Here is a 27469-nt window from a genome sequence, read left to right as displayed (position 1 = left end):
AATCTAGGTATAGAGGGGAGGAAGATTTATAATAATTTGGAAGGACCTGATACAGAGGATGAAGGAGGTAGTGAAGGAGATTTCAATGTGTATTTGGCTACCATGAATAAGTTGGAGAAACAATTTGGGAAAGCAATAAATGTGGTATTGGAAAGACATAAATTTTTCTCAAGGGTTCAAGGCAAGAGTGAAAAGGTAAAATCGTACATTGCTGCTCTTAAGGGGTTATCCAATACGTGTGAGTTCGAAGGGTTAGCTGACTCCCTTATCAGAGACCAGTTGGTCAGGTGTACTAATAACCATAAAATTCAGGAGAAGTTGTTGACAGGTAATCCAGATTTGAAACAAGCAGTGGACATAGCATTAAGTATTGAGCACACGGCGGAGTGCATAAAAGAGATTAATGTGGGGGATGATACTAGAACTAAATGTCATGAAGTTAATGCTATTGTAAAGCAAGAGAGGTCTAAAGAAAAGGAGGTTAAACTTAAAAATATGAGCACCTCAAGTGTCAAATTTAAGTGTTACAGGTGTGGTAATCCCGCACATTTGGCTAATAGTCCAGCCTGCCCGGCGAGGGGTGCTACATGTCATAACTGTGGCAAGAAAGGACACATAGCCAGAGTGTGTAATAATAATTCTGTGACAGTCTCCTTAGTGGATTCAGAAAATGTGCCAGAGGATGTTAAGTTCACTTTTCAGGTAGTAGACAAGGACAGTACCGTAAATTTCCCGGAATGCACCATCACAGTTGACAATAAGTTGATAAATGTCCTTGCTGATTCATGTTCCCCATATACATTGTTAGATGGTAAAGTGTTCGAAGGGTTATTTCCCAACAAAGTAGGTACTCTGGAAAAAGCTGACATAAAACTTAGAGGGTATGGGGGAGACCCTATCTCATTGTTAGGTATGACCACCATGAGGATTGAGTATAAAGGCAGAAGCACGGTGGGGAAAATTTATGTATCAGAGAAAGGATCCAACTTAATTGGATGGAGACATCAAAAAGATCTAGGGATGAAGCTAGATCCTAACAGCACTGACCAAGTTCTCTTAGTGGATAGATCGGTGTGTGGTAAATCCGTCTGTGAAGAATTCCCAGAGGTATTCACTAACAAATTGGGCCAACTCAAGAACTACCAGCATTGCATAAAATTAAAAGACAAAGCCAAAGCCATTGCACATAAAGTGAGGCCTATTCCCCATTTAATGCATGAACCTTTACAAAAAGAATTAGACAGACTGCTGGGGTTAGGGGTCATAGAACCCATTGAATGTTCCCAATGGTTGTCTCCAATTGTTATCACGTCCAAGGCGGCCAGCAAGGACATTAGGCTTTGCATTGACCTTAGGGACTTAAACAAAGAAATTTGGGTAGATAGGCATCCGCTACCCAGAATACATGAAATTCTAACTTTAATCAAAGATGCCAGTCTTTTTAGTGTCCTTGACTTATCCTCAGCATACCACCAGGTTGAGTTACACCCGGAATGCAGACATCTGACCTCGTTTGTAACTCCGTTAGGGGCATTTCAGTACCGCCGCATGCCATTTGGGCTGGCCTCAGCAGCAGCTGCATTTCAAAGAATCATGCAGCATGTACTCAAGGAGGCCCCTGGCACGATGTGCTTTCAGGACGATATCTTGATATTTGGAAAGGATGAACTTGAACACAATGACAGGTTGAGAAGTACCCTCTCCAAATTGAGCCAAGCAGGTCTTACATTAAAAAGAGAAAAATGCCAAATAGGAGTAAAGTCCATAGAGTACTTAGGACACACCATTTCCAATGAAGGCATCAAACCCAAAATGAACTTAGTGGAGGCAATACAGGAAGCTACGGCCCCCACTAACGTTGAAGAAGTAAAGTCCTTTTTAGGGTTAGCTGAGTACTACTCTAAGTTTATTCAAAACTATGCAGGGAGGGTAGAACCGTTAAGGAATCTTCTCAAAAGTAAAGTGCCGTTTTTATGGGAGGAGAATTGTAAGCGAACTTTTGCTGACATAAAAGATTGCATTACCCGAGCTCCTTTCTTGGGTAGATTTGACCCTACTAAAACTACGTACCTTTCCACGGATGCCAGTAACAAAGGGTTGGGAGCCAGCCTTACTCAAAAAACAGGAAATACTGAACAAGTGATAGCATTTGCATCCAGAACACTAAAAGGTGCAGAACAAAACTACTCGGTCATCGAGAAAGAAGCGTTAGCTTGTTATTGGGCTGCTAACCATTTCAAGTTTTTTCTGTGGGGGATACCGTTTACCATCAAAACGGATCACAAGCCACTTATGTATGTATTCACGACCAAGGGGTCTACTAGGCTAACCCCGAGGATAGCTAAGTGGATGATAGGGTTGGAAGGATTCAACTTCAGGGTAGAGTACGTACCTGGGAGAACAAATGTAATTGCTGACTTCCTGTCTCGTTCCCCTTTACAAGTCAACGATGATGGTAAGGAGGAGGAAAGTGATGTGATTGTATTAGAAGTAACAGGTTTGACTAAGGAAGAATGGGAAGAACAAAATGATCTAGACGAAACTTTGAAAACTGTAAAAGAATGCATACACAACGGTTGGCCAGAGCAAAAGAGCAGGTTGTCTGACATGGTGGGGAAATTCTGGGAAGTTAGACATGAAATGGTTGAAGTCAATGGAACTATACATAGGGGGGAGAAAATTGTACCCCCTGAAGGTATGAGGAGAAAAATCATTTCCCTAGCCCATGTGGGTCATCTAGGGAGGAGTTTAACTAAAAATAGAGTAAGAGAAGGTTACTGGTGGCCCAGCATGGACAAGGAAGTAGAGGAAATTGTGAAAAACTGTGAAGACTGTGCTAGGAGTGACAAGACTCTGTCTGCTAGGAAACCTCCTTTATCACCCGTGGAAGTTCCTGATCGCCCCTGGGCCAAACTAGCATTAGACATTATAGGACCATTAAACTCAAGACAAGCCTCGGACCGCTTTATACTGGTCCTCATAGACTATCACTCAAGATGGGTGGTAACCAAGTGGGCAAATATGATTGATACTAAAGTCTTGATCCAGTTCTTAAAGGACACGTTCTATGAAGAAGGTATTCCGGATGCCATTGTAACTGACAATGGAGTCCAGTTTACCTCAGAGTTGATGAAGGAATTTTTGGCTGGCCTACGCATCAACCATTTGAAAACAGCTTTGTATTGTCCGAGAGCAAATGGTCTTGTGGAGCGTATGAACAGAGTCATCAAGGAATGCATACAAAGAGCAGAGGCCACTGGCATTCCAGCCAAACAAGCTCTACAAGAAATGATATGGTCGTACCGGACGGCACCCAACACCATCACTCATGTTTCTCCTTTTGTATCTTTGAAAGGAAGGAAGCCTAAGACCATTCTCACAGCAGGATGGTTGTGTAAGACCTACAACTGCGTGATAGACAGGTCGAACATTGCAAGGCAAATTGAGAAACAACAGGAAAAGTACAAGTTGAGATATGATTTGAAACAAAGCGTCAAGGTACCGTCAATGGTGTCAGGTGATTGGGTTCGTATAGACTTACCACCTGCCAGAAGGAGGAATGCCTCTAGGTTCTCTGAGCCTATCAAAATAGCAAGTGTTGGAAGGAACGTAGTCCATTTGGACAATGGACAAACATGGGGTATGGACAAAGTGGTAAAGTGTGGCCCTCCAACAAAAGAAGGAGGTACTCACGCACCGTTGATTAGGAACCACGGCCTGGGTCGCAGTTCTACTAGGAACACAACCAGTCCGGTGTGGCACAAAGACTATGTGATTACTTAGATTTCAGCTCTAATTCTGTTGCTGCATTTATGGTTGCCCAGGGAGATGTGTTGTAATCTTGGTATGCTCTGCCCCCCCCTGTATTCCCTTCCTGGTTGGTACATTCCCCTGGTTGTTTATGAACTTTCTATGCAGCCTCCCTGAGGCACTCACTGTGAGAGAATATATTGGACCAGTTGGTGATGCGCAATAAACGTTGTTCTTACCTGAGTATATTCTTCCTTTTACAACAGTTTCACACACGTTATAGTTAGGAATTAGCATTTAAAAAACCTTGCAAATTCACTGAAAAAACCATAGGTTTCACACATGTTATAGTTAGCTGGACATTTTACTGATAAAAAAACAATGAAATTCCCACGTTATGGTTAATGCAGGCAACTATAACTCACGCAACCGCAATCCTCTGCTGATGACATATGTGTCTTTATGAAAAAAAAATATTTGTAATATATGTATAGCTAAAATTTAATGGAAGAAGACATGGGCAAATAAGTGTCTAAATACAGTATTAGCATCAGCAGAGGATTGCGGTTGCGTGAGTTATAGTTGCCTGCATTAACTATAACGGGGGAATTTCATTGGTTTTTTATCAGTAAAATGTCCAGCTAACTATAACATGTGTGAAACCTATGGTTTTTTCAGTGAATATATATATATATATATATATATATATATATATAGATATAAACATATATATATATATAGATAGATATATTCCAGACAAAGGTGCTCAAACACTTGAGAGTGCCACACACAGCGTTCAAAGTATCCACTTTATTACAGGACTGCAAGACATTAACCTTTGTGGTTACAGCTACAATGTCACCAATCACGCCATATGCGTTTCGGGCCCCCAGCAGGGATGGGGGCTCCCAACATTTAGAGACTATTTGTTGGATGTATACATATATGTATATATAAATATCTATATATGTATGTGTGTGTATACACACATATATAAATGTAGATAGATAGATACATAGATAGATAGATAGACATATACATATACATACAATACAAATAAATATATTGAGACAAGACTTTCCTCCAAGATACGTCTCACACAGACTTCATGCAGAATACTTCTCCATAAAGAAAGAAGCAGCATGGCTAGAAGAATTTTCAAGCACTCATATCCTTTGTTTTTCAATTTTCAGCAAATAAGTGCGAGTGGTAACAAAAATAAATATGGCAACACGTTTCGACCAGAGCCTTTAACTGGCCCAAAGAAAAAAAAAATATATATAGATAGTTATAGTTAGGATCGTGTTTCCATAGGAAATCTCAAAATTCTTTTTTGAATAACTTTGGCGCCGGTTGACGAATCCTCGCGAAATTTTCAAAACTAATGGGGCGCTCCGTTCAGCTCCTACCCTGAAAGTCTCGGGGGGATTCGTCAAGTGGGGGCCAAGAAAAAAGGGGGGTCCCAAAACGCGTTTTCCCCATGCATTTTTCCATAGGACCTTTAGACACAGCTACAGCCCGAACGGCTGAACAGAATTACTTGAAATTTGGCAGAGAGGTAGCCATAAGGTCAAGGAAGTGTGTTTCGCAGGTCTGGTGTAAATCTGTTCAGTATTTCCTGAGAAAATAGCATTTAAAAGCATATCAATATCTATACGCGCGCAGGGTGCGCGCACTGTGCAAGCCCTGTGCGCGCACCCTGCCGTGCGCGAGCGTAATTCTGATTGGTTGTTAGATGTCAGTAAACATTCGAATCGGTCGAAATCAGGAAGTGTCGGCCGCCATTTTGTCTGTCGCACTGAAAAGGAAAGGTGGAGAACGTGAATAGGGGGCAGGGTAGGGAGTTCTTGACCCCCTAGCCATTGTCACTTTCTGATTTAAATACGTATGAGTCTATACTCATTCAATGTGTTCATTCGTTTCAGACCATAGTGCGTATGGAGCCAAAAACAGGTAAATTACCTCCTTCGGATTTACAAAGAGGTTTAAAAGGAAGAGTTGTCTATTTGCCATTGGATTTGAAAAAAAATATGGAAACAATTGATGCAGATAGATTGGAAACTGAACCATTAGTTATTCTGGTTAATGGAGTACCAACAAAGAATAAGAAAATTTGGCAGGAGCTGGTGGATGTACGAAAAGCAAATTTGTATTTGAAAAAAAATAATAAATGCTATGAAGCCATTTATATGGATGAAGATGAAGAAGAAATACTAGAAGACACAGGAATACCAACTGGGCAAATTGAAAAAGTGGATAAGTCAAAAGAAGAAGAAATTTATGAACATTTCAGCATACATCCTCTTCATTCTAAAGAAGTTATGGGAAACGCTATTGATCTGTTTCAGATGAAGAAAGCAAAAGGAACTCCTGTGAGTGTATGGTAGGAGAGCTTGGAAGCTCGTTGTTTTCCCCAACTGTTTCCTACAGGAGAAGGTGGACGATATGATGAATGTCCACTACAGATTCCTGCTTCGGAGTATCGGACTACAGAATCATATGCAGAAGATCCCAGATTTCGTCAAAGTATTCCTTATTTGTTCCATCTTTTATCTGAAAGTGACTTGTCTGCACTATATTATGCAGTAAATCACATTTTAAAACTGGAGTACATCTACATAATGTGTCAGCAAAGGACTTTCTCAACAAAGTGCAACAGCGAGATGATCATTTGGAATCTCAATTGATCAATTTGAAGGCTTGTCAGCGTGGAACTAATGAATATTGGTACCAACGCCATGGAGAATTGAAGTGTATGTTACGGAATTTAGGAACTCCTACATGGTTCCTTACCCTGAGCTGTGCTGAGTACGCTTTGGATGATTTACTGGATTTTCTGCGAGAGGCAAATTCAAACATTGAAAACATCCAATACAAGACAGCAGGAGAATTGTGCTCATTAGATCCGGTTAATGTTTGCAGATATTTCAATCATAGATTTGAGGCTATGATGTCCTTCATCTGCAATAAAAAAATCCACCTTTTGGAGAAGTTGTGGATTTCTTTTGGAGAAAAGTAAGGGTGGGCGTAGTTTGCGAAGTAGCACTTCGCGAAGCTACGCAAAGTGAAGTTCGCACTACGCGAGCTACACGTAGCACTTCGCGAACTGCGTAGTAACATGTTTGCACTGTGCAAGATGTTGTTTTCAATGATTGCACAGTGCGGACAAGCAACCGGCACTGTGCAATCATTGAAAATGGCATCTTGCACAGTGCGAGCTGTAGTTTTCTGCTGCTCGAGTAGATTTTTACTCGAGCTTCAGCTTTCTCAACGCGAACTGGTAGTTTCTCATCGCGAGCGGTCGCGAGCATACGCGACCACTCGCAATGAGAAACCTGACCTCCTCGCGTTGGGAATCTCGCCGGGAGGTTTATTTTCCATGCTCGCGATCGCCAACTTGCAGTTGCTGATCGTGAACAAGGAAAAAGTCTCACCGGGATGTCATTTTGCTTGCTCGCGGTCGCCAACTTGACGTTGAGGACCGCGAGCAAGCAAAAAATGACCGCAGCACTACGCAACACTACGCTACACGTGTTCGCACTGTGCTACGTGCAGTTCGCGTAGTGCGAAGTAGCGCGAACTTCGCAAACTTCGCGAGCGTAGCGTAGTGCTTCGCCCAGGCTTAGAGAAAAGAGTACCAAGCAAGAGGTGCTCCTCATATTCATATGCTGTTGTGGATCAAGGATGCCCCAAAATTTGGAACAGATGCTGATGAAGCAGTTTTATCTTTCATTGAAGGATATGCAACATGTGCTATACCTAAAAGCACAGAAGAGAAAAACTTAAAATAGAAAGTTTTACGTTTCCAAAGTCATTGGTGTGGAAAATACTGTCGACGAAAGTACAAGAGTAAAGATAAATTCTACACAAAATGTCGATTTGGATTTCCACGACCTGTTCTTTCAAAAGGAAGAGTAAACAGTTTTATGTCAGCTGTGCGACATACTATTACAAGAAAATCGCCTAAGAATACCTACAACCTAAGAAGAAAAGAAGAGTCAAAATATATAAATGACTACAACCCAGTCATTTTATCCATGTGGAATGCTAACATGGATATACAGTATGTGGCTGACAATTCTATTGCTGTTGCTCGGTATGTCACATCTTACATCACTAAATCTGAGAAAACGGAATTGAAGGAAATGTGGGAAGAGATTTCTCACGAGAAGACTGTCAGTAAGAAGCTATACAGTTTCAGTTTAAAGATGTTATCGCATCGAGAAATTGGATCCTACGAATGCTCAGATAGGTTATCATCTGCAAGTCTGTACTCGAAATCCAGAAGAATAATTTGGGTAAGTTTAGGCCTTGCAGGAATGCGAAATCGGGTACTGAAATCTATTCGAGAAATTGAATATTTAGCGGAGTTCGAACCAGAAAGTACAGACATTTTAAGAACAAACATGTTGGATACATATTACCCACAAATAAGTCATCACCTTGAGGACATGTGTCTTTATGAAGTGCTGCAGAACTTCATTTTTAAACGGAATGCCACAGAAGATATCAACAATGGAAAATATAAAGTCAGTGGTGAGGAGGGATGTTTGGTGAAGCAAACAAAAGGAAGTTTAATAAATCACCGGAAGCTGAGTTGTGACACTCCTGACAAAAAGGAATTTTACTACTTGGCACTTATGCAGCTGTTTAAACCATGGCGTTCAGAGGACGAACTACCTGGAGAATTACAGAGTTATGAAGATTCCTTCAATGCTAGCAAAGACAGCATAGAATGCAGTACTTTCACAACTTATGTTCAAATGTTAAATGAAGAAATTGAACAAGAAGCAACAATTGCAGCTGAAGTAGCTAGAGACAGTTCTCAAGACAGTCAAAGTTCTGGGACATTCAGTCAAGATTCTCTAGGACAACCAATCGTAGAAAATGAAGCAGCAATAGCCATGAATGAAGTGGAAACAGCCATGAATCAAGCTCAGGAAGATTTAGTAGACTTAACATATTTGGAGCAGCAACTGAATGAAGAACAAAAACCAACTTATGAAGAAGTCAGGAAAAAAATTGATCACGGATTGCACATCTTTTGAACCAATGAGAATGTATGTAAGTTGACAAGCAGGAACTGGAAAAAGTTTCTTAATTAATGTAATTAGAAGCTACCTACAGAAGAAAATGGATTCCATTTTGTCTTGTGTTGTTACTGCTCCAACTGGGTTAGCAGCGTATAACATAAAAGGAGTTACCTTACATCGTTTGCTAATGTTACCAGTAGAGCATGAGAACAAAATACAGTACCACAAACTAGCAGGAGAAGCATGCTTGGAAGTTTCAAGAGTATTGAAGAAATTGAAAGTACTCATTATTGATGAGGTAAGCATGGTATCAAACTTAATGCTTGCCTTTGTGCATTTAAGAATGCAGCAAATTCTGAAGACAGAGTATGACGTGTTATTTGGAGGAAAACACGTCATAGTTTTTGGGGATCTTTTGCAACTTACTCCAGTTAAAGGACAACCGGTATTCCATACTCTTACACATGAAGACACGAAAAAGTTGATAGGAAGTATAGGTAATATAAATATTTGGACATATTTTGAGTATAAGGAACTCATTACCAATATGAGGCAAGCCAATGATGAGGACTATGCAAGTATTCTGAAAGATATAAGAATTGGACTACTCACAGAACATGGCAGAAAAGTATTACAGAGTCGATTGCTGACTAATTTGTTTACAACAGAAGAAATAGTTCCAGAGAAAATATACAAGAAAATTGCTGAAAAAAATACTGTAATCTGCTTACTGCCAACACTACATGAATGCTCTGTATTCAATCAAGAACTTTTGAAATTGGAAAATGAAGAGATCATAAAACTGGAAGCTGTGGATAAAATTCAACATGAATGAATAACTATTATATTGACAGGCAAATTGGCTACTAAATTGGATTATCTGGAGAAAAACATTTAAAAAACAGCTGGTTTGGAAAGGAATCTTTATGTGTGTACGAACTGTAGAGTAATTTTAAGACGCAATTTGGATGTAGAAAAAGGTTTAGTGAATGGAGCTATGGGTAAAGTTGTGGGTTTTGTAAAGTACCAGAAAAAAGATGGAATTGAATTCTTAAAAATAAAATTTGATCAGATTGAAGAGGTTAAAGTCGTTAGTCGTTGTTCAGTTCGTTTTTTGCTAGTGAAAGACTTATATGTACGTAGGAAGCAGTTTCCGATTTCTCTAGCATATGCTGTAACTATTCACAAGTCTCAAGGATTAACTGTTGATAGTGCTGTTGTAAACATTGGGTCTACTGTGTTCAAAGAAGGTATGGCATATGTTGCGTTGTCACGCGTGAAAAAATTATCTGGTTTATTCATGATAGACTTTGATGACTCAAAAGTAAGTGCTGATGCAAACTGTGTAAAGGAGTATAATAGATTAAGAAGAAGCTATGCTCCTCGTTTAGGTCAGTATCCTGTGTTTGAAAAACGTGTTGTTTGTCGGAAAAGGAGATTTGAGAATATCTGTAATGAGGATGTACAGAAGAGAAAACAAAAAGATAGTGATGTGACTGCAAGCAAAAAGAAAAAGGACAGTGTGGAAGAGGTTGTTGGTTGTCATTTTGAAAATAGCTCTGGTGTGAACTGCTACGCAAATGTAGTGCTGAATGTTGTATTTTATCTTGAAACTTTGCAAGAGCAGATAATACTAAATCATGAAAAAAGATTCTGTTCTTTGCTGAGTCTCCTTTATGAGAAGCTGAGTAATGATAAAAATAAAATAGAAAGTGCTTCTGATGTTAGAAATCTTTTAGATGTATGTTCTGGATGTACACAGTTTACACAAAATGTCCAGCAAGATGCACAGGAATTCTTGATGTATATCCTGATGGTACTGGAAGATGAAGGAGTAGAAGTAGAACATTTATTTGGTGTCTCTTATACATGGGAACATTGTTGTGATAACTGTATGAACACAAGCAGTAGTAATATAGATTCTGAAATGTTCATATATTTACCATTACCAGAGAGTAAAACCGTGACTTTTAGTAAATTAGTTAAAGATGCTAATCACAACATGGAATGTTCTAAATGTAAATCTGAAATGTTGTCAACGTTATTTTTAAAGAAATATGGACAGTATGTAATTTTAATGGTACAACGTTGTAGAGCTGATGGAACAAAATTGCGCGTACTCTACGCGTATACGCGAGTGTAGCGCGTGGAGCACGTACGACGCACGCATGCGTACGTACGAGTGATGTCACTGACCATGTCATGAGTGATGTAATATGTGACGTCATCAGCAGTGGATTGCGGGCGCGCGAGTTATAGTTAGCTGAACTAACTATAACGGGGGAATTTCATTGGTTTTTTACGAGTGAAATGTCCAGCTAACTATAACGTGTGTGAAACCTATGGTTTTTTTCAGTGAATATATATATATATATATATATATATATATATATATATATATTCACCTAAAAAACCATAGGTTTCACACATGTTATAGTTAGCTGTACATTTCACTCGTAAAAAACCAATGAAATTCCACATTATAGTTAGATCAGGTAACTATAACTTGCGCGCCCACAATAAACTGCTGATGACGTCACATATTACATCACTCATGACATGGTAGGTGACATGACTCTTCACATCAATGATGACATCTGAAATGACACATTGTGGATTGCGGTCGCGCAAGTTATAGTTACCTGATCTAACTTTAATGTGGAATTTCATTGGTTTTTTACGAGTGAAATGTACAGCAAACTATAACATGTGTGAAACCTATGGTTTTTTAAGTGAATTTGCAAGGTTTTTTAAATGCTAATTCCTAACTATAACGTGTGTGAAACCTATGGTTTTTTCAGTGAATTTGTACGGTTTTTTAAATGCTAAGTTATGTATTTATTTTTTATTTTTTTTTCTGGTTTTTCACCGTGCGCACACCCTGCGTGCACGGTGCGCTTCACGCACCGTGCACGCGCTGTGGGCACTCGGTGCGCTTCTCGCACCGAGCGCCCACGTTGCGCAGTTCATACCGTGCGCGCCTCGCCTTTTTTTACACAGTAACAATTTTTTTTTCTCCCTTGCGGGTCCTTCAATTTATTTAATAAATGTGATTGTTATTTAGTTTTTTTTATTTATTATTTTTTTTGCCGTGCGCGTACGGTAAGCTTACCGTACGCGCACTCCGCGATTTTTTTTAAAAATTATTAAATGTATTTTTCGTACTTTTTGGTCCTTCGTGGACCCCCTGACAAACGCTAGGGGGTCTGCAACTCTCTTCGTTGCCCCCTTTTCACGTTATCCACCTTTGTTTTTCAGTGCGAGAGACAGAAAATGGCGGCCGACACTTTCTGATTTCTACCGATTCGAATGTTTACAGTCATGTAACCACCAATCAGAATTGAGCTCGCGCACGGCACCGTACGCGTACGGTAAGCTTATGGTAAGCGCACGGAGCGCGCTTACAGATATATATTGATTTAAATGCTATTTTCTCAGGACCTACTGAACAGATTTACACCAGACCTGCAAAAGGCACATCTCTGACCTGAGGACTACCTCTCTGCCAAATTTCAAGTAATTCTGTTCAGCCGTTCGGGCTGTAGCTCGGACTAAATGTCCTATGGGAAAATGCATGGGGAAAACGCGATTTGGGACCCCCCTTTTTTCTCAGCCCCCGCTTGACGAATCCCCCCGAGACTTTCAGGGTAGGAGCGGAGCGGAGCGCCCCACCTATTTTGAAAATTTTGCGAGGATTCGTCAACCGGCGCCAAAGTTATTCCAAATAGAATGTTGCGGATTTCCTATGGAAACACGGTCCTAACTATCACTATCTACTGGCGACCGCCAGTAGATAATATATATGTATATATATATATATATATATATATATATATATATATATATATATATATATCCACAAAGAGAGCTCCTCTGGACTGTTTGGGACCCGAGGAGAGTGGCGCACATGCCGGTGGAGAACACCGGACAATAAAGTATTTCCGAACTCACAACAGATCCGCGCGCTCTTAGGAATGCACAATTCCGTATAGGTAAGAATCCACTGTAGTGTTTATTCCACGACGCGTTTCGATTCACAAGGAATCTTGATCACGTGAAATGTGCAAATCAAACAAAGCGACTGAAATAGCCTGAAAGTAAGCAGGGAATGTAAATGGCGGACTTGTTGGAGTGGTATCATATATGTAAAATAAACGTGAAATACATTTCTAAACATCTTAGGAACCATGCGGAGGAGCGCACAGAATGGATACATGTATAGCGTAATGCATGTTAAGGAAAAGCGTGCAAAGTTCACATGTCGTCCCAGCAATCAGTGTCAGCGTGCATGCTCAGAGCAAAGACTACAGTCGCGAGCAAACCATGGTCTGTAATAGTAAAATAAACGTGAAATACACTTATAAACACCTTAGCAACCATGCGGAGGAGCATACAGAATAGATACACGTAAAGCGTAATGCTTGCTGAAGGATGAAAGCTCACAAAGTTCACAAGTCGTCCCAGTAGTCAATGTCAGTGCACATGCTCAGACCAATGAAAACTTTAGCAAAGTCAAGAGACGTGAATGAACCATGGTCTGTAACCGGTACAGTGACTACTTGCTCAGATAATGATGGTACGTGCCCATGTTAATGTCCAAAGTGGACAGTCTACAGACACAACAAGGTATAACCATGCGGCATCTGCTGGTGATTATCCTTGACTAATAGGCAAGTGCCTGTAATTGTGTCAACACACAACAAAATATTGAATGCCCATGGGTACATATCCACACGTGTATCAGTCTAGATGAGATACCACAGCCTCATAAACCTGTCTACTGGGCAAGTGCCTAGACTCTGTATGTGTAGGTAAAGTTTAGTGCAGGTGAAGTTATATTCAAAGGTAAAATAATGGGCAAGTGCCCCAAGGCTGGCTAGATAAAATGTCCATCCAAGAACGAGGTCCTACGGTAAATAACTGTAGAGACAGAGCCCTGTCTCATAACGATCCACTCGCATACATGCAGGAAAAAGGGTAGGCGGCCCGTGCAGGTGATTACAGGTGAATGGGCCCTTTCCTTTCCTCCTGTGTAAGAAACAAAAGAACAGAGAAAGTGAGGGTTAAAAAAGTGCGAACACTTGATATCAACAACAAAAGTAGAATGGAATACTATAGTAACATAACAAACAATAAATTTGTATATTGCTGTTCTGATGCTAGAGAGGAAAAGAGGAAATGAACAGCATGTATATACTATATACATGAGAGGGAGCATAGACATCACAAGTGCCCTGTGAGCTTATCAAACGAAAGGCACTAGCAGTTCTCACACAATCAAGGAGAGAAAAACAGATAAAAGTTAAAAACAGAAAGAAGAAACACTCGTCAAAGACATACGCATGATAAAGAACTGTATTGTAAAGGCAATGCGTGGTAAAGGCATTACGTGTTAAAGGCTATGTGGTAATGGCACTCATGGTACTGGCATGTGTGGTTCCATCATACATTTGCAGCATGAACCAGAGTACAAGATTCTCAGTCTGGTGCCTCCAAGCCTAGGACTACTAGGTCAACTATGTGCAGACCTGATATTTCTAGGATAAGAGATGGCAGTGGGAATGGCCCAGAGTGGGATCCCTCACAGAGGCCCACACAACTACTTTCAAGTATGTCTGCAGTTGCTTCAACCAAAATGTAAAGAAAAAAATATGAAACATTTTGCCAATTGGCAGTTTTATTGATTGACCCCTGTGAAATGATCAGTGAACCCAAACTATTTTTTCCACACAGAAAAACAAGTAGTTTCAACAATGATTTGAGAATAATACCTTTATAGCTTTCCATGTGACACAACGCCTTATAACAACTAAATGTATGATCATTTACATCGTAAAATCAAAACACATCATATGAGTAAAACAATTAAATTACAGTACAATACATAATTTTAAAAATAGAATTGATTTAAAGCATCCCGTAACATAGATAGCAGCATTATAGCTTTTTTATAAAACAGTGAATATTTTGCCATATTAAAAACAATTCATAGGACAATTCAATAAAAATCGTTTGTTAAGGTTGTAAGTTGATCATGGATGCATTTTTGATTAGTTTGGATCTTTTCCACCAAGCAAACAATAAGTATCTTGAAATTGTAAAGACCAACCAACTAGTGGAGTCAGACACAACAATTCTTAGTGCATCATTTGGGCGTGTGCAGCTTAAGGAGCGACATACAGGCAAAATCCATTTTTTCCGATGATCAACATAAGACGGGCAAAATAATAAAAAATGTATAAGGGTCTCAGGGGAATCTTGACAGGTGGGACATACTGGCAATATGGATGCATTTTCCCAGATACTTCTTCTTGAATTTAGAGGCAATGAACCATACCTACATTGGATATATAAGGCTCTGCCTGGGATGGTTCAATGACATCCATAAATGGTTTAAAACCAACATATCCTTTAAAATCAAGAAAACTAGAGGTTAAAATGCCATGCGTGTGACTTTCTAAACTTTGGCAATCTGTGTACTTCCAGAACCTTTTTTAAGTAGAGGAACCATTGATTTTCTAATGGACCCTGGGCCCTCCCATAAGGGCCCTAATCCTAGCCTTAGAGACCAATCCTTAATCCTATTAAGCCATTTAATTTGACCTGTTTGTCTTTGCAGAGTAATTAATTCTGCCATGGCCTTCCTGAGCGGGACCTGAGTGTCACTAGTCCAAATCCTAACCCAGAACAGGAGTGCCCTAAGAATAGCAAAATGGCTGATAGGTCTAAGGCCAAGATCGAGTCTAAGTGGCAGGAGGGGAGTGTTTACTGGCAGGTTCAGTGTTGCCCTAATAAATTTATTTTCGGCATGGACCATATCTTTCATATTTTCCAGCCACCATAACTCCGCCACATAAAGGGCTGCACCTAAACCTTTTGCCCTATGGAGTTCTAGAATGGGGGAGAGTGGCCAGAACGGGGAAGCTCTAGCCCCTCGCACTATAGCACAATCGGCATGTTGGAGGGCCAAGGTGCTTTTTTCAATTTGTGGTGCCCAAGCCAGCTTATAACTGATACTTATACCTAGGTAGTCGAATACCCTTACCTGCTCCAGGGCCTGACTTTGTAGCATTATTTTACCTTTGTATGAATTGTATGGATTAAATGTCATATATTTGGTCTTTGAGCAATTTATGACTATCCCCCTGTCTTTGCAGGCTTTGTCAAATTTGTTCAGGAGGTTCTAAATCCCAATAAGTGTCCTGGCAATGAGTAGGATATCATTCGCAAAAAGCAGACAGGGCAATACACTGCCTGCTAATTTCGGAGGATCACCACCACAATTAAACAGCTCCCCTATCAACCCATTAATAAAAAGAGTGAACAATGTTGGGGCCAGAACACAGCCTTGTCGAACACCTTTATTTATCCTTATATCCTTGGAGAGACTTCCATCCAGATTCCACCTAACGTTGGCAAAGGTATTGTGGTGCAGTTGGATCAAAATGTTAAGTAGGTACGGTGGGAGGTCAATATCTTTCAGAGTGGACCACAGTTGGGTGCGATCGATCGAATCAAAAGCTGTTTTTAAATCCACGGACACAACGTACAGATGACCTCTGCCCACAGTCACTTCCTTCCATATGAGCATAAGAAATCTGAAGCCTTGATCAATTGTGCTGGTGGATGTTATTCAGGACGATTTTAGAGAAAAGCTTTTAGGAGACATCAATAAGGATGATTGGCCTGTAGTTTTCAGGAGAACATTTGTCCCCTTTTTTGTAAATGGGGATGATTTTGGCGGCTCGCCAGGACGCCGGTATCTCTCCTCCACTCAAAATGGTTTTAAAAATCACTTGTAGTAGGGGTCCCCATATTACCGGCTCAGCCCTATACAGGTCTCCCGGAAGCTTGTCCAGTCGCGGGACTTTCCCTTGCTGTAGTGACTTTATTGCTGTTATCGTTTCCTCAAGAGTAATGGCAGTCTCCTCCATTGATGACGGGTTTACCAATCTATGTTGTAAACCTAGATCAGAGGCCTCACCCTGTCATGCATATAAGTGTTCGAAGTACTCTTCCCACACATGGGCCTTTATGTGGAAATCGTTTGCTGCTTCTAAACTAGGTGACCGCTTTGACAGAAGATGCCAGAACAGTTGGCTACTCTTTTGTCTTGATGCCTCCACAAGCATTCTCCAATTTTCAGATTCCCATTCTCTTTTGGCCTGTTTTAGGCAACTTTATAGAGCTTCCTACAATCACTAATGTCTGAATGGAGTCTTAACTTCACTGCTGTGAAAAGATCATCCCTTGTTGATTTACAGGCCTCATTGAACCATGGTGCGGTTCTACAAGCTGGTTGGGCTTTACTACACTGTCTATAAAAGAAGGGTCTCAGTGTGGCATTTAGTTGTAAGAATATCGCCAGAATGTCATCTTTATTATTATCACTGTTGCCCAAGCTAGGGAAGACCTGCTCTACTTCTGAGTATATTTTTGGCAGAGCGGTTTGAGCGGCGAGTATCATTGGCCATTTGACACTTTTATCATTATTACTGGTAATAACTGGGGTGCTCTTGTACTGTGACTGGCCTTGGAGTAGTGATAAGCCAGACAGTGTAAGTGCCAAAGCGTTATGGTCACTGTCTTCCCGGTTTAAAATGGCCACGTCATTGATGTTTGCCCATAATTGGAGATCAACAAGGATATAATCGATTCAACTTTTTCTATCACCCCTCTTAAAGGTGTGACATGCTTCTTTATCAGAGCGAGTCCTGCCATTGCAGGCACGTACCCCATAGCCAATAGTAAATGAAAGAATCTGTTCTCCAACCCTGGTACGCTTCTTGACTGGCGATATCTGGAGCTTAGCATTCCCTCTAACTTGATCTCCTTCTGCTAGTAAATCCTGTATATAGTCAACAGGTTCGTATGTTGTATTAAAATCACCTGTCACTATCAGTCGATGGTTCCCCTTGAGGGTGTCAAGGTAATTAGTGAGTGTGGTTATAGTCCCGGAAAGCTTATGTGCACTACTAAAGCTGTTATATATATTAAATAACCTGATTTGATACCAAATATCTGAATACACAAAATAATGGCAGTCCTGATTCTAAAAGAGTGACCATTTAGAATATCAGAATCCCTGTTTTTAGGCTTACTTTTGAGTGCCAAGATTTGATGCTTGGGTTTACAGAGAAAATAATAATTGTGTACCTTTTGATGAGTACTATGGTGAGAAATGTGTATGTATTGGAGTCCAAAGACATATTAGGAATAAACATGGTGCTGTTTTATTTATATATGACTTTTGGTAATGCTGGATATCGCTGTCAGGCAAAAAAGTGCACTTCAAAGCAGGGAACACGATGGGGGCTGAACAAGTGATGTGGACATTGGTGGTTTAAGTTGGATCATGAATATTCAAGGTAATGTTCTTGATAGAACCGGATAAACACATGGCAATGGGCGAACCATTCAGATTCTGACTGGCGACTCCTTCCCCCTTCATCCGACACCCGACAGCCTGAGTCAAACCCAAATTTAAGCTGAAAGGAGTGACATGAGCAGGTCGCTTATATGGCAAGAGGTATCAAGGGTGCATAGCAAAATGGGGAAATGGACATGTTCCTCTCCTCTTGACGAAATAATATCCTGCAGTTCATGTCAAACGATAGTTTGGATAGATAAAACCCATGCTGTGAGATGTCATTTTTTCTACTTTAAAAAACAATACCAGCTATCATATGTTCGATCTCAACGCTGTCCTGGTGTAGGGTGCCCCAATACGCAGCACAACTGAGCTAATCAGCAAATGCTACACTATAAAGGACCATTGAATTGCCACCCGAAGAATGCCGAAGGAAAATCCAAAGTTTTTTATTTGACATAAGTTGCCACGCGGACATGGTGCAAATGTAGGCGCACGCACGCACAGACGACGGGATTCCATAAAATTCATCCATAAGTGCACTGTGTTTGACCAAGGAAACAGCTGAATTTCTTGATTTGGTCTCCCGGCTTTCTCAAAGTATTTTTAGGGGCATATCAACAACAACCGGCGATAATTATCGCTAAGCGCACTTAGCGCTAGGATAATTATCGCCGGCTAGCATGGATTTTTATCGCTGAGATAGTGTGCTATTAGCAACGCTTATCTCAAAAGCGATAAAAATCCTAGCGCTAACTGCCTAACGTGAGATTATCGCTGGAAACCCAGCGATAATCTCACGGAATGTGGCGTTAGCTTGTTGATAGGGCCTCACAAACTTAGCCATGATATCCACCCTCCATAGGATATCATGGCTAAGTCAGTCCTGAAGCAGGCGTAAGGAAAGTAGCGATAACAGGGGTTATCGCTACTTTTCTTGCCGCTATGCTTCATAGCGTGGGGCTTGATGATAGGAGAAATGTCGCTTAGCGACTGTCATGTTAGGTCAGGAACGCCCACTTTGCATCTCATTAGAGATGCAAAGCTGGGCGTTAAGATTTCATGCGCTAAAGCAAGGTTTCACGCGTTAGCGTGACCTTGTTAATTAGGCGATAAAATTATCGCCGCTTTTCGGCCGAAAATGGCCGCAAAAGCAGAGATAATTTTCTATCGCCTCGTTGTTGATATGCCCCTTAATTCTTGAGGTTGCTTACATCTGCTAGTGACTAAAGGCAAATAAAACGAAAGCCTGCTCTGACATTTCCATTTCAAGATGGCAGCAATGTCCAGAGTGATTGCAGAAGCAAAAGCAGTCCATTTCTGCTAACCACCCAGACCTGCTGCAGAAGTCTCTTTCGCACAGAACGGAGAACGCTTTCAAAGGCAGAGGATTGTTTTTGACTGTGCAACGAAAACTAAAAAAAAACAGTAACTTAATGGCACTCCGTTTGATTTCGGATTTGCACAAGTAAAACCTATTTACCTTCACAAGTCTGCTATCATTTTCGCAATCGGATGCCATGAAAACGGGCAGTTGCAAACATTCCTAGCAAACACGCCTCGGCCTCTCTCCTTCGAGGTTTAGGAGCATCCTGTCGAACGTAATTCATTCATATCATAACATTACTCTCAGTGCTTCATTTATAAAAATAACATTAATTCTGTCCATTAAAACGTCAATTTTAAAATTACAGCCCACAGGAATATTTGGGTGAGTAATTAATGTTTAAAACCTATAACAATATGTAAATTGAGATGTATTTATCATTTACTCACTTCTCTGGTGCATAAATAATCGGGAGGATTTAACCCCTTCAGTACCCATGACGAGATGGTCTTGTCATGGAGCGCGGTTGCGCTGTGCCCATGACGAGACTATCTCGTCATGAACCCCGCCCGCTAATGCAACGCCCGGCACAGGGCGGGGAAAGGGCGGGGCACTGAAGAGGTTAATTCACCAAATATGTCCTTATTTCTAGGAAATTAGTAATCCATATTCCACCAAGAACAGGATTTATCTAATGGATAAACATTACGAGTGTGTGATAATTCCACACAATATTTTGCCAGTAAAAACCTGATAGAACATGTCTGAGGGAAAGAGCCATAGAATGTGAAAAAATGAGGAAATCAGTGCAGATTCACTTACACTGCTTCAATTTCCCATTCCTCAGAGGAGTACTTTGAATGGGTCAGTACTTCCACAGCAGGACTCTGATGAAACACGCAGCGCTGATAGTTTTTTGAGTTTAAAAGAAAATTTTATTAAAGAACAAAGAGGTTCATAGCAATAATAACATAAACTTTGGAAAAGGAACAAATTGCAAAAAACTTCATAAAAGCAAAAAAGAAATAGAAAGAAGGAGAGGTAAAGAAGAAGAAAGAAAGGGATATTACCAGGAACATATTACAACAATATATAATAAAAAATAGCAGTTTAAACACAAATAATTTCACTATTAAAGAACTAATAATTCAACAGGAGGCAGAACATAAATAATAATCAACAATCATTAATAATAACAATTTCAAGGAGGTTTGAAAACTTCTTCATTGCAAGGGTTATGTAATGGAAGGGGTTGGGCAGACATATTCAGAAAGGTAGTAATGGCAATAGCAATAGCAAGAGTAATGGGATGAACATAAGCCCTGTCTAGTCTATGGTTATAGCAAACCCCGTACCACCAGGCTTGAAAGGAAATATTTGAGGTATCCTTCCACACTTTCGTGATTTGTTGAAATGCTACAGCTATAAGGAGATCAACAATGGGAGTGTTAATATTAGAGGAGGACCATATTTGTGAAATGCTACCAAGAAAAATATGGGAAAGAGAAAAGGGGAAATTGGAAGAGAAAATGGTATAAATTTGTTGCCACACTTTACCCCAGAAAAGATGAACAGCAGGACAGGTAAACAACATATGCTTAAGGTCGGCTACCAAGGCCGAACAAGACCAACAGGTAGATGGGATAGAAGAGGTAATTTTATGTAGTTTGGACGGGGTCATTAAAAGTCTATTATATATAAAAAATAAAGTTTGGGTTGTACTCGCTGCTCTAGAAGACTTCCTTATTTTGATCCAAATGTTATCCCAGGTAGAAATAGAAAAAGAATCATCTAGATCTGATTCCCAAGCGCGCTCCACAATAGATTTCTCTCGAGAGGCAGACGTATCCTGCAATTTTTTATAAATCTGAGAGGCGGAGGGGGAAGAGTGTAAAAATGTTAAGGCAATGGGAGAAGAATTATATTGTATGGAGGAACAAGTAAGAGTATCATAGGCCTTTTGAGCCGCCGCCCTCAATAACGTATATTTGGAATAAAAAGATAGGGGGAGAGAGAGTCGAGTTTGAAGAACAGAAAAGGAAATAAAAGATCCATCTTGAAAAAGCTGATGAGTCCATTTAAGACCGAAATTCAACCAGTCATTCCAAAAAATAGATCTATTTTTAATTTTGATAAGGTGATTATACCAATTAGGAGATTGTAAAAAGCGGATACGATCATCTAAATTATGCAAAATAATAGGACAAAAGATTTTGCGAATGTTTTTAAGGATGGGAAGAGAAAACTTCTTTGGAACATGTGTTAATGAAACAAACTCCTTAAACGTAAAATAATGAAAAAAGGAGGATTCAACTTCTACCCACAAAGGCTGAGAGAAGGGATCAGGTATATGATCAGAAATGAAAGACGTAGAGTGTGTAAGGAAAAATGAAGTGTGATACGAGAAGAAGTCAGGAAAATTAACACCACCTAAATGTTTAGGAGATTTAAGTTTGGAAAAAGACATTCTGGCTGGTTTGTTTTGCCATAAAAATTTTGAAAATATGGAATAAATACTTTTGTAATAAGACTTAGGAATATTAACTGGAAGATTTGACAAGAAAAATAAGACTATTGGAACTAACATCATTTTGATAGAGTCTAATCTACCCCACCAGGATAAGAACAGGGGATGCCAACTGTTTGTAGAGGCAGAGAGGGATGATAGTACATTTTTTTAAATTAATGCTACAGTATCTTTAATAGAAGGTGTGAACCAAAGGCCGAGGTATTTGATTTTAGTTGAACTCCAGTGAAAAGAGGAAGATAAAAAGTCAGCATGAAAACAGAATTTATTTAGAGGGAGGATTTCATATTTATCTACATTAAGTTTATAACCTGATACTAATGCATAGTCCGAGACCTCTAATAAAGATTTCGGCAGAGAAGTTTGAGGATTTGAGATAAATAAAAGAATGTCGTCTGCGTAAGCAGAGATCTTTAGATGTTTATCACCATAGGGAAAACCAGAAATTTCAGCATTCATACGAATTTTTGTTAGGAAGGGTTCTAATGCTAAAATAAATAAGAGCGGAGAAAGTGGACAACCTTGCCGGACACCTCGGAGAAGAGGAAAAGAGGAAAAGAGGAAGAGACAAGACCATTAGCTAAAATAAAAGATCTAGGAAAAGAATAAAGTAGCGAGACATACGAGAGGAATTTAGGACCAAAACCAAACCAAGAAAGAGAAGAAAAAATAAATTGCCAGTTGACTCTGTCAAAAGCTTTCTCAGCGTCCAATGCAACCGCTGCTAATGAATCCTTATGAGAATGAGATTTACTTAAGACATTAAAAAATTGATAAAACCACATTGCTCTCTACTAATTAATTGCGGAATAATTTTTTCCAAACGAAGCGCAAGAATTTTTGCAAAAATGTTATAATCTAGATTAATTAATGAGATTGGCCTATAGTTTTTACATAAAGTGTGATCTTTGTTATCTTTAGGAAGAAGACAAATTAGAGCTTCCGGAAAAGAACCATCAGATTTCTGTGTTGTAATCAAAAAGGAAAATAGTTGATACATTTTAGGAAGAAGTAGGGAGGAAAAATGGGAGTAGAACTCTATGGTAAACCCATCTGGGCCAGGGGCTTTACCTCTTTTAAGAACTTGAATAGCCTCCAAAATATCTTTATGTGTTACATCAGCCTCTAATGGGGAAAAATCAACATCTGAAGAGGAAGGCGAAGGGATGGAGGACAAATAACTAGTAATGTCAGACAATAAAGGTGAGGATTCAGGAGTGTATAATTTTTGGTAAAAATTTGTGAATTCAGCTAAGATATCTTCATCTTTATGAACCATAACATTAGAGGAAGTAACAATGGAGTCAATTTTAGTACGCTCTTTTTTAACTTTGAGGTAACTAGCTAAAAGATTACCGGCTTTATTTTGTGTGCTGTAATATTTAGCACTAGACTTAAGTAAAGATAAATTGGCAGAATCAGTAGAGAGTTTGTTAAAGGAGAGTTTAGCTTTAATAAGATTGTCCAGGTCAGATTGTTTCTTAGATAGATAAAAGGAATGCTCTAGCCTTTTAATTTGGGTATTAAGTAAATGAATAGACTGAGAGGCTGTGCGCCGCTTCCGGGCATCAAATGTAATAATGAAGTCTCTAGAAGCAGCTTTAAAGGTATCCAAAATAAGAGAGGGGGGTAACTGGGAAGAATCATTATCATCAAAAAATGAAGAGGCAAATTCAAGAAAGGCCTGTGTAAACTTAGGGTCCAATAAAAGAGAGTTATTAAACCTCCATCTCCTAGTGCCTTTCACGGGAGGGATTAAATCTAGACTTAAGGAAACTGGGGCATGGTCAGAAATTAAAATAGAACCTATATCAGAGTGAGTAATGTGTTGAATAAGGGCTTTGGAAATAAAAATATAATCCAACCGGGACTGGGAAGAGTGAGGGGGTGAGTAGAAGGTGTATTCTCTAAGAGTAGGGTGACAAAGCCTCCAAGAGTCTACTAGTGCTCTTTGGGAAATAGTGGAGGTAAATAGAGAATGCATAGGGGAGGAAGAGAACCTGGAATCAGATCTTCTATCCAAAAATGGATCCATAACCATATGACAATCACCACCCAAAATAAGGTAATCATCAGTGTGTTGCATGAGCAGGGATAGAATATGGGGCCAAAAGAGCTTATCTTGAACAGTGGGAGCATAGATATTAAAAATAGATAGAGGAATTTTATTAATCAACAAAGAGACTGCTACCCACCTACCCTCAGAATCAGCATCCTGCTTAACAAGTTGAACATACAAATGTTTATGACATAAAATAGCAACACCATTGCGTTTCCCAGAACCAGGAGAAGCAAAAACATGACCAACCCAATGACGACGCAATTTAGAAATCTCAGCATCTTTAACATGAATTTCTTGTAATAACGCAATGTCCCCTTTTAAATTTGCTATATGAGACAGAACTCTTTGACGTTTAATAGGGGAACCAAGACCTTTAACATTCCAAGATAAAATATTCAAAGTCATCTAAGGGAATGAGCTAAGAGTTAAATTTAGAGAAAATACGAAAGTATGAGTAATTAAAGAATAAACAACAACTGGTACATTTGTAAAAGAAAGAAAAACAAAACATTGCAGGCCTAAGAACTATCAATATATGTAAAGAGAAACAAGTTACATAACCATATACATACTTGAAGAACTGCCATGAACAAATTATATTTAGAAGACGAGGAATTTAAAAAATAAAGAAACATATGAAACTGAAAAAGGAGGAAGGCATTGAAATAATAAGATGAAAAAGAGAACCAGAAAAGAGACCGAATTAAATGAATAAGGGGAGACAGATAAAGAGAAGGAAAAGAGCAAGGAGTGAAAACAAAGAGAGAAATAGATAAACAAAGAGGGAAAAAGAAGCTAAGAAAAGCAAAAGAAAGGAACAAAACAAAGATAAGGAAACAAGTCAAAAGAAACCATTGATATGAAAATGAGAACATAATAGCAAAAGACATACCACAAGAAGACAAAAGAGATGAGGATGGTGGAACCACACCGGGGAGAGGGGGCACTGAACGGGAAACCGCAGAACAACAACGACAAGAAGGACGTCATCCAGGAAAAACGAAGGAGATAACATACAGGGGACCATATATCCATATCTAATGAGAGAAAGACAAAACAAATATGTTAACATCATATTACATCAATGCCAAAATACAACAGAGCAGACATCAAGTAGCCACTATGAAGAAATTAGAACATTTACGATCTGGATACATCCATAGAATCATGACGACAGGTATTCAAAAATTGTTGAAGTACAGCAGGGTCTTCATAAGATGTTGTCTTATTGTTATAAGTCACCTTAAAAATACAAGGGTGGAAAAGACCATATCTGGCATTGAGACTGCGAAGAGTAGGTCTCATATCCAGGAACTTTTTCCGACGATCTGCAGTCACCTTGGCTTAGTCCTGAGCGAAAAATAGATTGGAACCATGCCATGAAATCTTTCCTCTTTGCTTGACAGCTTGAAGCACCTTGAGTAAGTCAGTATACTCCAAAAAATATAAAATAACTCCTCTAGGTTTTGCTGAAGAGGATGAAGAGTTAGAGATCCGACCCAGGCGATGAGCGCGCTGAATATTTAATGGAGGAGTTTCAGGAAGTCCAAGAAGAGACGGTAAAAATGATTGAAAAAGTGAAATTGGATTAGAACCTTCAAGACCCTCAACCAAACCATAAATGCGCAGGTTGTTGCGTCTATTGCGGTTTTCCAAATTTTCAACCTGTTGCTTGAGGTGACCAATCTCTTTATGTAAAATGGAGACTTGATTCATGGAGTCGTGGACTGCGTCAACTTTCTGCTCAAGGACCACAACCCTTTGAACAGTGTGAGACCAATTGTCTTCAAGACTTTGTAGAAGCAAATTGGTTTCTTCCATATATGGTTTCAGAGCACGAATTTCATCAAGGAGAAGCTCCATAGAGACTGAAGATGGTGGATTAGTAGGGGAAGGAGGAATAACTTTCACCCTTTTGCCGGATGTAGAAGCCGCCGGCAGTTTGGAAGCCTGTTTGGGACGAGTGCCTGAAGCGGCCGAACCCTTAGATTCAGAGGACTCAATGGGTACTTCATCCATAGTGTCATGTAAGACATTGAAAGGATTAGTATCATTCAATGAAAGATTGCCAGCTTGTTGCACCCCATTACGAGTGCCACGAGGCATTGCCATGAAGAAAAGGAAGCAAAATTCCCTTTAATAATGTCAGAGAAAGTCATAAGGGAAATAAGGCTCTGAATAACAGTAACTCTCAATACCAGAAGTAAAAATAAAAATGAGCCAGCAAATCAGGAGAAAGAAACTGTAATGAACACCTCATGAAATAATGCGAAGGTTGCAAGAAAAATGCCAAAAAGAGGTGAGGAAAATCCTTTGCGCAAACATTGGCAGCAGAAATCATGAAGACTGTAAGTTGCAGGGACAATGGCAGCAGGGCGAAAGAGGCAGTAAGAAAATAAAAACAAAAACAAAATGGCGGCCGCAAATCTGACGGACCGCATTTGAGGAGAAAAAGTCAGCTTAACATCTTGAAAACGCTCCGCATACCTCTACAACGGTAGCAGAGATGTTCCGACGGCTGAAATGTCGGTTTTCAAGGTCCGACACATGAGAAGAGAAGCCCGGAGAATCTTTGTCGTTTACGTTGCCGCGGAGCTCCCGAAGACGGTGGCCATCTCCAACGGCTCCGAAGCCACGCCCCCAGCGCTGATAGTTTTAACAGCGGAATATCTGATTCGAAAGTCTTGAATAAGGTACTGTAAGGGCCTTTCTGTGCACCTACAAAAGGTATCCTTGAATTTTTGACATGTGAAGGATGAGGAGTAGAAATTAATTTTAAGTGGAAATGTTTAAAACCTCCTTCGCTCAGGTCACTTTTTTAGCATGGAAAAACAAATAATCTCTGACTCATCTCACACTCTCAATACCCTGTTATGGTATCTGAGCAAGGGGCATCGCCCCCCCATGCTGAAGCCAGCAGAGGCCAAAAATACAATGATAATAAAACCTTTTCACTATCATTTTATTTTTGGGCCTGCAGGCTGCGAGCCGAGGGAGGGGTGTGGTCTCCCATCCTGATGCTGCAGCCACAGCATCGGGGGGGGTGGTGGTGGTGGGCACTGCCAAGTGCTCATAATGGTTTGGCTAGCCCTCTGGGGCTGGCTAAACCATCATAAACACTTAGCCTTTCTCCACGAGCTGTGTTGTACAGCTGGGTGGAGAAACCAACACAGGCTCCCAGTCTATGTCTGAGTACCTACCCGAGGCGCTCAGACCAATCCCATTCTAAGCATGTGAGCAGAGTTGGGATTTGGAACGGGGAGGCTGTGCAGTGTGCAGCAGGTTCCTGACAAGGATGCGAGGATTGGGAACAAGGCAGCGGCCGTTGGAGCAGGCACATGTTATTCATACTTGTTTTTATTTATGTTCCCCTTCCCCGCCCACCACTTGGCAGTATGAG

The sequence above is a fragment of the Triturus cristatus genome, chromosome 2_1 (assembly GCF_964204655.1).
Source record: "Triturus cristatus chromosome 2_1, aTriCri1.1, whole genome shotgun sequence".
Taxonomy (NCBI): domain Eukaryota; kingdom Metazoa; phylum Chordata; class Amphibia; order Caudata; family Salamandridae; genus Triturus; species Triturus cristatus.
The sequence above is the reverse complement of the archived record's forward strand: the minus strand, read 5'-3'. Positions refer to the sequence as shown.